The sequence below is a fragment of the Hibiscus syriacus genome, unplaced genomic scaffold (assembly GCF_006381635.1).
Source record: "Hibiscus syriacus cultivar Baekdansim isolate YM2019G1 unplaced genomic scaffold, ASM638163v2 tig00110418_pilon, whole genome shotgun sequence".
NCBI classification, from domain to species: domain Eukaryota; kingdom Viridiplantae; phylum Streptophyta; class Magnoliopsida; order Malvales; family Malvaceae; genus Hibiscus; species Hibiscus syriacus.
In genome coordinates this window covers 1,738,525-1,752,046 of record NW_024062730.1, presented here as the reverse complement: position 1 = coordinate 1,752,046, position 13,522 = coordinate 1,738,525, and the positions used below count along the sequence as shown (strand labels likewise).

Here is a 13,522-nt window from a genome sequence, read left to right as displayed (position 1 = left end):
TTGCCTATTTGTGGCTAATATAATGGACTGTTTTTATATTTCAATTGGTTTGAGCATGAGTCGAGTCATGGTTGGCCCAACAGGTTTTAATTTTGGGCACAAAATCATCTGCAAACTTCCAGGGTTGAACAGTTTGTCATCTTCCCACAAAGCATTACATCATCGTACAAAGCAGAAAAAGAATTACACCAATCAATACCTCTTGATACAACCAACGCCAACATACTCTCTTTTTTAACTCTCTCACATCATCACATATGACCAACGTCAAAGGGCATAAAAATATATCAACCATTAAAAGAGGAATATAAAATATAATATTTAAAAAAACTAAATGTGAAAAATACTATGCCCATTTGAAGAAACCACCCAACTGACACCTGGCTGTGCCTCAATTTACACAGAGAAGCCTGAATTTTGCACGTCAACGCTACCAAAAACGAAACCTACGCCGCCCACAAAATGCCTCTCCAGCTTGTATCTATCATACTATCAAAGAACGAAACTTTGCATCTTTCATACTCTCAAGGCCTACCGTGTGCTGAAACCGGCGAAAAACCAAAGTCAGCCTTCAAACTTCGTTACGAGAGAGATCACAAGTTTGGAAATGCCGGTATTTGGCACCATGCTCTTATATGGAACAGCAGAATCACCGTGTGTTAGCATGAGTACATAGAAACAATTGGAAGGATGTATTATATCCAAGCGAGAGAGCCTCGATCATTTGCCACTGGAGGACGACCTCTAGTAGGTGTCGGAGGTCTGTTAGCATTCAACTCCTGATCCAATGGTTAAAAGAAATAAGCAACAGTATAAGAAGCTATGCACGTAGTAAGTAAAAGGATACAGAAATGACAAGGAGAGAGAGGAGGCACCTGCATCCATGTATCTTCTATATGACGTTCCGGTGATGCTTCTGGCGATGACATTGCAGGGGGTAAAGGATGAATGAGTTTCGGGACTACCACTAGATCTCTACCCAAAACTAAGATTGCGCCAGCATTATTTGCAGTGCCTGAAAATTCAAGCATGAAACAGAACTTAAAGGCTAAATAGTCCGAACCTGAGAAATTGCATGTATACTAAAGCAAGGATCAGGAACACACCACAATAATTGGTTGCCGAGAAAAGAGTGATTAAATGTCCCTGAGCAAAACGCTCAAAGCCATCCATCACACATTCATGAGCACGAACAATTAACTGAAGATCATTGTTATTGCAGAATTCCATAACACGATCAGGCTGCAACAGTAAGAACCATTTACTTAAGCATAAAACGCAAAATCATCATTGAAGTAATCAGAAAAGACAGTTTCGCTCAGGAATGACCTGCACAAGCAAGTGGGTAAGGGGACAAGCAATTTAAACAATATTTTTTTTTTGATAAGAACAATTTGTTCGTAAGTGTATGCGTTTGATAAGAGCAATTTAAACAATATCTTAAGTAAAAAACTTTCAAGGGTATCTTAAAGAGAGCGCCATCCCCTTAAAGCAGTTTGTTCGTAAGTGTATGCGTTTGAGAGTGTGAGAGAGGAAAATTGAAAGTGAAGCAGTTTCATGGAAGCAATATGGAGATCAACCAGCTAGCCATAATATGCAAGCAAATTGACAAGCAAGTACCTCCACAAATGTTGAAACCAATGAAAAATGCAGCTAGAAAGAACTTAAAACGTTGTAGTTTTAAGAAAAAAAGGTTCTAAAGTAGCACACTCACCCCAAAAGTAACCAACCCTGGACCTCTGGCATTTGGTCGCAACCCTTCCACACTATCATTTTCTGTTGGATCAGACCTAGAATATAGAACGGCAGTAAAATAAATCAGTAAATTAAAGCAATAAATACTATATTCCAAGACTCGAACAAAATAGTAACATGCTCTGACCATAATAAGTCCATAAGAACAATCGAGCCTGCTTCCATTGTAATTGGACGCTGTAGATTCTCAATCTGCTCCACATGATTTATAGACTGACCAATGCCACCATGCATACAAATGATTTTTTTTTCAATTAGAGCTGCCAGAGGAAGCCAGTTGAATAAACGGTTTATGCGATGCCATGCCCATATTCCATCTCTCTCACCCTGTGACAAGCCATCAGAATTGTGACGAAAAAAATATACCAAACATGACTAACATCTTTCAAACACAATGTGAAACAATACCATGCGCTCTATACACTCAATCCGGAAGCCAAAAAGTGCATTGATATCTGCAGCTTCATGATTCCCCCGAATTAAATGCACATTATGGGGATACTCAACCTGCAACATAACATAATTACATGAAAATCTAGGCTCATCACAAACTTCAACAGGATGTAAAAGTGAGCATGAGAAGATGATCAAAGCATGAAATTTCCAAATTTACCTTCAATGCAAGCAGAAGAGTAATGGTCTCCAGGCTGTGTTGACCCCGGTCCACATAATCTCCTAAGAAGAGATAATCGATATATCTGATAGTAATTTAAACCAAACCAATATCAGGTAAATAAAATGTCAAGATTAAAAAACGCGATGCAATACAGTACATGGAGGTTACACGTGAGAGAGACAACCGTAGTTATGATATTGAAAAAGGTCAGTTGAAAACCTAGTCAATTTAAATTTTAAACATTTCCAGTAAAAAGCCGTCAGGAAACACTAATTTTAACCAGACTTACGCAATGTCTCCAGCTGTTGAAGGGGCACTTATTCATCAAAAAGGCGCATAACATCCCCAAATTGTCCATGTAGATCACCAAAAATCTTAATAGGAGCTTTCAGTTGTAAAACAGTTGGTTCAGCAGCAAATATTCGTTCGGCACTTTCACAGAGATCTGCTATTTCATTGCAATCTAAGAAAAACTGTCGACGAACTGGAGGTTTCCAACCACGAGGCTTCAAAAGATGTGCTATGACCTGGACAAAATGACATAGACTCTTCATTATAGTTTAGCAAGGAAGCATTTTGACATATAAAACAGGAATACATATGCAAGACTAATAGAATACTTCAAATAAAATCCAATCAGAACTATCATTCAACAGTATCTCATAACCAACTGAAACAAAACTGAGGGTCAATGTATAAGAATTATCAGTCACATTATTAAACTGACATATTCAAGAAAATATGGATTTTCTCAAATCGAACAAGAGAAATCTCATAGAGGAATTCTCTCCAAGCCGCTATATAAAATTGATAATCTACTTTTTAATACTGGCATGCATTCATGAGGATTGCAAAACAACAATAAGATTAAAAGCATGGTAATGAAATCTAGCAGACAAATAATCACAAGGAAAACAAGCTTTTTCTTTCCCTTTCCTTCTATAGCAGAATTTAAGCTGAGTAAGAAGCCAATGAGATTACTTTCATTGCTTTGATTGTATAGATCCTGCTGTAAATCAACATGTATCAAGAGAAATAATAACCTTAGGAACAATAAAGAGCATATATACATATGAGGGTACTAAATGTGAACCCAAAAGGATAGAATAAGGTAGAACTCTATCACCTTCAATTCAGAGTTCAAAAATATATTACTCTCCTGAATTTATCAAGTGTCATAAAAAGAAAAGATTCATCTTAACACAGATAAACTAAAATTAATCTCATAGCAATGAAGTAAAAGGTACAACAATATCTTAAACCATAAAGTAAACAATTCAAATTGAAAGATCCTACTACTGCTATTCAACTCTTCTTTTTTTTATTTGTAGATACATCAGCAATTACCTCTAAAACACAGGTCTTGCTTTATGACACACACAAGAGGATATTAATACCTTTTTTGGGACACTGTTGATTGGCATCTGCCTATCTAATAGTGTCCTTGCTGCAGTTGCACTCTCAGGAGTACCATAGCCAACCCGCCTGCCCTCATTTTCAAATTGATCAATAGAAAGCTGTCTGACCATCCCACCTAAAGCTCCACCAGTCTCCGCAGCTACAACAACCTATTGCATAAAGGAAACATTAGAAACAAAGTCATAGATAACAAACAATATCAATATTGACTCAAAAACAGTATCATGTCAATCAAACTATCTGATACTGACAGCTCTATGGTGAAGCCGAACTCCAGTTGGAGCAACATCATTTGACCCAGCAGAATCAGGCATTTTAATCAAAGTAGACATCTGTTTTCCACTAGGTGTAGCCTCTGCCCCTCGATCCCTATCGGGAAGTTCAACTTCTCCATTAACTTGTCGTGCCTTGGCAGCAGCCAGTGTGGCACTAATAGCCTAAGCTTCAGCAGCTGCTGCCTCAACCAAATACTCAACGCCTTTGCTCATTCTTCTACAAGATAAACCACATTGTAGCAGCTCCCTGGATTAGTTGAGGAGGCTTAAGCATTTGATAGCCAATAAATAAATACAATTACAGTTCTATCTTACCTGGATCCTTGATGCGCGACATTCTCAGTACTTATGTCAGTATACATATCCCCATTTACAGGGGGGGCAACCGGAGTTCCCAGCACAACTGCTCCATCAGGAGCTGCTTCAGGCGTTGTTTGCTTTTCTCTTTCACCGCCAAATCCATATTTTCCAGGTAACTGCCCTGCATGCTCATCAAAAGCAGCAGCTGCAGCTGCAGCATGTGAAGCTGCTGTTGTTGTCTCGGCAGCAGCCATGTCTTCAGCAACAAGCAAGTCATCAAGCAACACCCCTACAGCATAAATAACACTTAGCATATACAGATTCTCTTATGAATAAAAGCACTAAGCACCAATAAATATCTGCACCTCAAACTCCATGATACGTGGAAAGAACTCGGTTTTCACGAAAACAAACATTTTAAAGAAACAAACTTCTCTAATTTCCAACACACAAGATGGAGTGAAATTTAAAACTTTTGTAGCCTCTCTTACAACTTAATGTTATATATGAGAAAAGAGAAGAATGCATTTCAAGTTGGGACAATGCACAAAGAACCAAAAAAAAACCATTCTTGAACAATTTCAAACATGTATCCATATGCCTGTTTCCAATTTTTTCTAATTTTTTCAAATGGGTATGGTTAGATGTTTCTAATTTTTTCCAAGTATTTGGAGGTCATATCCCTGTATCCATATGCCAGATAGGAGTTTCAAACATTACTTCAAATAAAAACAAAAGAGTCTGAGCAACATAGTTTCCTTAAGACTTTACAAACTAATATTTGGTGTTTACCAGTAACGCCACCAGCATATTACATCATGTAATAAAGAAGTCAAAACACAGAAAAAACCAAGACCAAGCACCTGCAACACTTGAAGAGTCTTCAACCATGCGTCCACCACCAAGTGCCCCACCAGAAACATGGAGCCTGGCATTGACAAAGACCTATAAACATAGCATGTATATGTGATACATCTTAACTTGAAGAAGTCATGGGTTGAGCTAATTATTGAAAAATGAGCAAAAGGAACAAAAGAAAAACTCACAGCAGCATGTTGATATCTTGGTGATGGTGACACACCTGGAGCAATTGCCCATTCCCATCGACCATCCCTGTGTTTAGCAAGTCCATATGCACTTGCCAATGGCTGAGGGGAAAAAAACATGAAGTGAGAACAGGTTGAGAAAATCTAATGGTACAAAAAGAACAAAAAAGACAAAATGATGACACCATTTACAAGCATCTCAGATCAATCTTTAAAATGTCTACGTTGCTATTATTTTCAAATTATTCAGAATTCATTAGAATATATATTTCTCCCAATCTACAAAAAATATATATTTAAAATCAGTGAGAGCATTTGCAAAGATGTATAGAAACTTTAACTCAACTGAACAAGGGAACCTACCCCATAGCAATAATAAATGGCAGTTAAAACCAAAGATTATGTAATCTTATGCCGTAGTGTTCAGAGAATCATATATATTAGGTTATACATTTACTAAATCTAGACACCACGCGGTGCAGACTTCTCAACTTACCACACTGTTAGCATCCCTCCCTCCACAGAGGAGCAGGAGACCATCTGATCGTGCACTCGCAGTCGCGTACCTATTTAAACAGAAATTGTCAACAAGGAATTAGTCTGCAATCACCTAGCAATAAACATGGTATCATTTTGTTTCATGTATTGCATACTCCTTCTAAGAGACCCAAAAACTATAAAAATAGAACAGACCATATAATCTAAGGTTGTTTTGGCACACTACCACGTCAGTTTTGTGTTTGCATATGTGTGTGTGTGAGTGAGAGAGAGAGAGAGAGAGAGAGAGAGAGAGAGAGTACATGCATTTTTTTTTTTTGATAGAAGTTGGAGGTCTCATTAAAAACTCCCTTCGTATTCGTTCACATACTAAAAGTATGTTAACGAACATTGGAAGGAAGAAAAGAGTACCTCAAATTTTATTGATAATAATACCCGATATAAAAGACACCACGAAATATCCTCTCATGGTGATGTACACTATTACAACAAACACCTTAACCCTATATAACCTCATCCAAAGCCACAATCTAATCACCTTCTAATTACGCCACTAGCAGTAGGATTAAAACAACGCAACAGAACATAATACAAATTAAAAGCAATACCTACAACCATATAGATAAAAACAAAACCACAATTGAAGAGACAAGATCTAATGAGACTCGTATTCTTCAGGAGCCCAAGAGTTTGGTTTGAATGAAGGCTCTATCTCATGCACCATGACCTTGAAGAAGTTGTCACCAACCTTCAATTCCACCATCGCATCAATTCTCGCATCAGCCTTTATGAGGACTTGAATTTTTGCCCGATCAAAAGATGATGGAGACTGACAACTTTCGTCGATAGCTAGTAATAAACCCCACTTATCAACAATGTTCTTGAAAGTATCCCAATTCCATGCGTGAAAAGGAACACCCTCGCAAACTAACCATACTCGACGACACTCCATTACCAAACTCTCTGACCAAGCTTCGACTATGGAGAACCACTCTGCGAGAATATTTGATTTATTGTTCTTCACACTTCTCAATGAAGCATTGTCTTCGAAAATCATTAAAATCGCATTACCAGCAGCTCTCATTAAGGTAAAGCCAGTGAGGCCCTTCGCTTGCATTTGTCTAGCGAGATGACCAATTTTGACAAAGTCCTTGCACCTCCCCACTAGACAATTGCTCAACACCTGAAGTTTTTCTTCATCTATAACACCTTCAACTTTATAATGATTCCTCCTCGAATCATCTTCTATCCCGGACTTGCGAAGAACACCTAACGAGGACTTCCTCCAATAGGAATGTCGAGGTTTGAATTTAGCATAAGAAACGCCAACTTTGCTGCCATCGATACGAGAGCCATTCATTTTTGAGATCGCTCTCCTTGCTTCTTCAATAGTTGCATACCGAATAAACCCAAAACGGACCCCTTTCGAGTTTCTTTTTTTAGGAATGAAGGCATCAATAACATGACCATATGTGCCAAAAATAAACCCAAGTCTCTTCCAATGGATCATCTCTGGAAGGTTTTCGATAAAAATCGTGAAACAACCATTTCTGATCCCATTTCCGATTCTTGGATGACCATCCTTCGACCAATTTTGAAACTCATTTTTTCTCCTTCTCGTTACTTCGGAAAACTTTTCATAAGAGTACCCTTTCATGAAGCTCTCCTTGGTTCCATCCTGAACAATATCAGCGATAGGTAAAGTTGGTGTTGTCTGCACTACAGAATTAGTTCCGAGCTTTTGTTTCCCTCCTTGAGAAGAAGACAGTCCATTGTCATCAATCCTACCAACAGAAGGGTGATAGTCTGAAGTAGCTTTAGCAGAGCAATTTTTCAAACGCCCGGTTGATAAAGGACTATCACCCAACCTCGCTGAAAATACTCTTGAATTTTGATGCTTTTGGGGCGAAGGCGATTGCCTGAAGGTAGTGCCGTCGGCCTCAACTGTCCAACCTGCCTCACGGGCCAAGGCGGCCAGTACATCGTTCATATTAGAACGCTCTGAAAGATGGAAATTACCAAACTGCCGCAATCCGGCCAACATACGTCTAGTGAAGGCTCGCCTGTTCCGTCTTCGGAGCTTTGTCCTTTCCTTTTCACTCTCCCTCTCACGTTTTTCCTTGCCGGAAAATGAAAAATTGATTGCATTGTCAGGTCCAGAGAAAGTACTAATGGAGTTCACAGACGCTGCACCTGCCGCAGTTGTTGCAGCTAAACCACTAGTACGCCTGTGCTTAGACGAGCGTAGAGGTTCCATGGAGAGATCTGGGAAAGATGATTTACTGGAAAAACAGACAGCTTGGAGGATAGTGTAAGATTTCACCGAACCAGATGGATAGAACTGAGAAGTTGGGAAGAGGATTAACTGGAAAAACAGACAGCTTGGATAGGGTAAGATTTCACCGAACCAGTACACTGGAAATAGAACTGATTTTCGACACTAGGAAAGGGAGTTATGGTCGCGAGAAGAAGCTGAGTCCGGTGGTGAGGCGGTGACGACCACTAGCGGCGGGAAGAGGCGTAAATCGACGGTGAACTTCGAGCAGATCTGCGTCAATTGAATGTCTCAATCGCAAATCTAAAGCCAGATTTGGAATCACCTTGAGTCGGTGAACTTCCCAGGAGAAAAAAGCTTCAAACGGTGGTCGGAGTATGGCGGCGGCGGCAGCGGACGGCTGTCGGTGGCAGCGGACAATGGGTGTATGTCGGAGGAGAGAGAAAATTTTTCAAAAGACGCCTGGGCTATTGTAATTCGAAATTTGAAAACACCAAGGTTAGAGAGAAGCTGGAGCTTCTCTCACTAACACGTGACCTTTAGGTTATGGGTCAAACAGCCTCTTTGAGAGAGTACATGCATGGAGGTGGACCTTCCCCTTCAGGTTCCAATTTACGCCATTCGTAAGGCTTGGCAGCAGTATCTAGGGCCCATACATCAGCCAAAGGTCGTTTTCCTAGAAATGATGCACATTGTTCAAAAAAATCCATTTGAAAATCTAAATACATGGTAAATAAAAACAAAAAGAAACTTCCATGACAATTTTAAGAAAATGCACACAAGAAAAACAGAATAACAAACTACTTACCATCATTTCCACCAATAGCCATGAGATACCTTTGCCCCACCAAAGCCATCACATGTCCATAACGAGGCCCTGGTCCAGGGCCCTGAACAACAACCCTGAAGTAAAATGAGAAGTCATTAGTAACCAGCCTTAACAGTATAAATAAGGTCTAACATGCATACTTCAAGGCCAAACCTATGCCACCGTGGTCGCTGCTGTGTGAGGTCAAGAACGTGAAGATCCTCGGCAGACAAACCAGCTGGACCAATTCCACCCTAAATCAAAATAAAAGCTTCATGTGAGGAATTACTAACTGTAGAGGGAAGAAACTCCACTAAATACTAACAACTGTAAACAGAGAAAAAGATAAAATTATGATTAATTACAGTGCTCTAACCTGAATAACGACCATGTTTCCCACAGCAGTTGCCACATGGGCTGCCCTTGGCGTAGGTGGCTCTCCAAAGGGCGTGATCCTGTGAGATTAATTACATAATGAGTCAAGTAGATATCAGGAATGCAAAATAGATGAACCCTCAGTCCTAGGCTTACCTAGACCATTTATTAGTTAACACATCATAACAATCCACATCAGCAGTGGCACCCGCTAGTCCTGAAATTTAATTCAAACAAAATGAAGTTTAGAGCATGACTTTCATCCAAGACAAAAGAGAAAAATTCTTAAGAATTATTTGTTAAGAGAGGCAAAGGGGCAACAACAACTATCCTTGATATGCCATATGCTACAAACAGATTTGCATGGGAACCTGAATTCGTATCAAGTCAAACAAAGGTCCTAATCATTCATTGTTACTTGAAAACCGATCAAAACATCAGCGATTTTTATACATTCTAAAAAACAAAAATGAAGTCTGACGTGTTGAACTCTGATAACCCTAGGTGGATGCACTAGACCATGGTTATTTGAAAAGAAAGAAGAGATTACGTTTACTTAGTTATAGGAGCATGAATTATAAATAGAAGCATGAATATTTCAAAAGAAAAAAATAGGAACAATAATTATAACGGAAGGAAGTTATATGCATATTGTTTTTTTGAATAAAGCAGATATTATTTGCAATTGGAAGCAAATTAAGGATATTTAAAACTGTAAGATGAAACAACCATGTTGCTAGTTTTAAACATGGAAATAAGGTAAGATATCTAAGAAATATCAGGTCCAAATTAGGACCAGAAAACATCTTTAATGGGTCTTGGGAGCTGGCATCGCAGGAAAAAAGAGGGTGAGGGAGCATACAAAAATTGAATTCATGTTCCATAGCACTATAAATTCAAGAAATAAGGGAATATATTTCACTTCTAGGTTTCTAGCATTCCTTACGAAAAAATCATATGCATTTTGAATTGTACAAAACCCAGAGAATTTAAGGTTCATATGCCACCTCCGCCGTTCCAAGCTACAGACCTTAAACCCCAAAACCAGCCTTCTACTTGCACTGCCACCTCCTTATCCCTTTACAGTTTTCTTACGAAAAAGAAAAAAGAAATAAATTTTACTGTTTACAGAAGTTATTTTCTTGCCAATCCAATAAATAGGGACAGCAACTGGAAGTAAGTTACCCTTGCAATAAATTAGGGCTTCTCGCCAAATATGAACTGCTTAAGCAATAATTGCTGGGTTTAAAGAATACTAACGTAAATCTGCTTAATGTTCTCATAAAGATATGGACACCAATAGGCTATAGCAAAATTTCTATGCATCTACCACAATAAATTTTTAAGGGTTTCTTACATAAACATCATCAAATAAAAATGAAAATGACTTACTGATGCCAGCACTTCCGGCCGACGATGGAGTCCCAGAAGCAGCAGAATTCCCTTCCAGGGCCGTAGCGCCACCAAATAGAATCAACCTGGGCCCAATATACCCAGGCGTACCTTCTTCCCCACAGCTGACACAGCCGTTAGGGTATACCCACACCTAGGTCCTGGTCCGTCTTCTTTCTTCTCTATAATCGCATTAACCACCGAATAAGTTGGTGCCCACCTTGGCCCAGCCACCGGCGTCTGCAGCTGTCCTTGAGTAGCAGGTGGGGTAGATGCAGCCAGTTGCGTCGAAGAGGGCGCAGATCCGACGGATGCCGATGGTGAAGCCTGGTTCTCTAGTTGATGGTTTTGTTGCTATTCCTCCCTCTCCATGGGCGGCGAAGACAGAGAAGCTCTGTCGTGGTTCTGATCGTGGCCGGTCTCTGACACCGTCGACGAATCCACATCCATTTCTTTACCGTTTCCAAATTAAGCCATAGGTTCAACAAATCGTAGATAAAGTAGGCAGCTTATGTTTCCTTAATGCTAGAGCTCTTTCATTGAAAGTGTAAGCTTGAGCTTGGAATTTTACTACTGAATTACTTACTGCTACTTAATAGAAGAATGTCAGTGAAGTAGTATGCCAAAAACGGGCAATTGTAACCCGACGAAGAGCAAGCCCTAGTTCCCAAAGGCTTTCACTCGCTCACGAGCATAAATACCGCCAGCTCCCTCGTGAAATCAATGATCTTCCCCCGGATGTGATTGATGAATACTGGAAGATGAAGAAAAAAGCTAAAACAATATTCAGAATCAGCCACCTAAAATCAAAGCAAATTCGAATTTCCGATCAACATTTTCGGAAACCCTAGCTCAGATCCTGAATTAACACCACCTCGTCGGAAAATTCCACTATTACTTTCCAGGAAAATATTAATTTAATTGCCAGGAAATAGAGGGAAATTGATAAAAGAAAAGCAAAGCAAAGAAACAGCAGCGATAATCTCAAAGCATTTTTAACAACAAAGAGAGAAGCAAAAAGAATGAACTCATTTTCTCTCTCTACAGATGTGTTTGTGTTATGTAATCCCCTCTCTCTCTCTCTCAATACCAAAGTAAATACCTAATGTTTAATCTATATTTTTAATTATTTAGATGTGTAATGTTATTATTTTAAATATTCATATTGTCAACTGTGTTAATTTCTTTCATTAAATAGCATGTATCATAATCTAGTGATTTTAAAATTTAGTTTTTAAATATTGTTATATTGATTAAAAACACAATTTCTCTTACATATTATAAACAAACCCCAAAATAATTAAAACCCTTAAATCATATCCTTAACTCGCCCCTGTTACCTTTTTCGACCACGATCATTGTTGTTGATGTAGTCTCTGTCAACCTCCTAGTCATACACCGTTATAGTTATCATCGATCGACTGTCGAAATCATGTGGGATCGCGATTTTTATCCTAGGGTTTGCGGGATATAAAATGTATATTCGTCGTCGATCAGTCACGGTTTCATGGGATTTTGGTTGTCGGTGGGAGATAAGATCAGTGGAGCTTCATCAACGGCAAAGGGCAGCGACTGACTTGGTTTTAGGGGTTGAAATGAATGTTTTTAAAGTTTTAGGGTTTATTTCAAAATGTTTTATATTTTTCTTTAAAAATATATATATAATTTTAATTTTTTTAATTTTTAATAAAAAATTTAAAAGCACCATATTGTGACACGTGTCACTTAACGGGGGAAATTAACGTCTTTGACGATCCGGGCACCTAGAATGAAAACGTTTGAAACGTTAGGCACCTGAATATGTCAAAAAATAGTTTAGCCACTTATTAGAGAATTGATGTATAGTTTGTACACTTATTTTGGTATTAAGCCTTTTTTTGGCAAAAATTAAGTTAATTTTTCATTTAATTATTTTTCTTTTTTGATATTGGAGCAGCCGGTACATGGACAGTAGACGCCGTCTTCGAGAGGAAAATGACGACGAAAGGGTGCCCGGAAATAGGTTTAAATATTAACCGTGAAGATCGATTCCTATTTGCAAAGAGGCGAGCCTCTTGCCACTTTTTATACGAGGAATTCCAAAACTAGGCGAAAGGTTTACTCCCTGACTGTCACGCGCAAGGGTAGATACGCGACACGTGACCGAAAATAACGAAATTAAGAGTATTTATTGTTTTGAATTTTAGTACTCTCTTTAGATTAGATTCTCAATGCAATGACTTCGCAACTATCGATTTTATTATAAGTAATAAATAACTAATTTTATGAAAATATAAAGGAAAACATTTTCTTTGAAATTTTGGGTGTTTTTACCCAAAATCACCCAAATATATATTATTTACCTGTCTGTCACTATTTCTCCAAATATTACCGATTTAACACCCTTTGGCAGTAAAGCGTAGTTGACCAAACGCGCCTTGCACACGTGGATGGACGGCGCTGATCATCAAGCGTGCCTTCCGTCCGAGTTGGTGCCAAGGGCTAAAGCGCAGATCCTCAGGTGCGTCTTTGATGGGATTCTGACACGTGTTGGAAGGAGTAACGCCTTCCATTTTTCTCCAAAATATCTCCTTTAATATCGTCCAATTGTCCCCCTCCCCTTTAATTTCACTCGTCCCCCTCCACCTATAAATACCCCATTATACAACCTTCAAACCATACTAAAAATTTCTCCTCTTCCTTTTATCAATCATTCTAGTAAGCTTTAAGTAAGTTCTATTATCGTTTTTATAGGGTAAAACTTTTATTACTATATTATAATCA

At 38.7% G+C, this 13,522-nt stretch overlaps 1 pseudogene; it reads right to left on the bottom strand.

Annotated features, from left to right (window-relative positions):
• Positions 1-134: 134 nt before the first annotated feature.
• Positions 135-11,332, bottom strand: LOC120124500 (annotated as a pseudogene).
• Between the last annotated feature and the right edge of the window lie 2,190 nt (positions 11,333-13,522).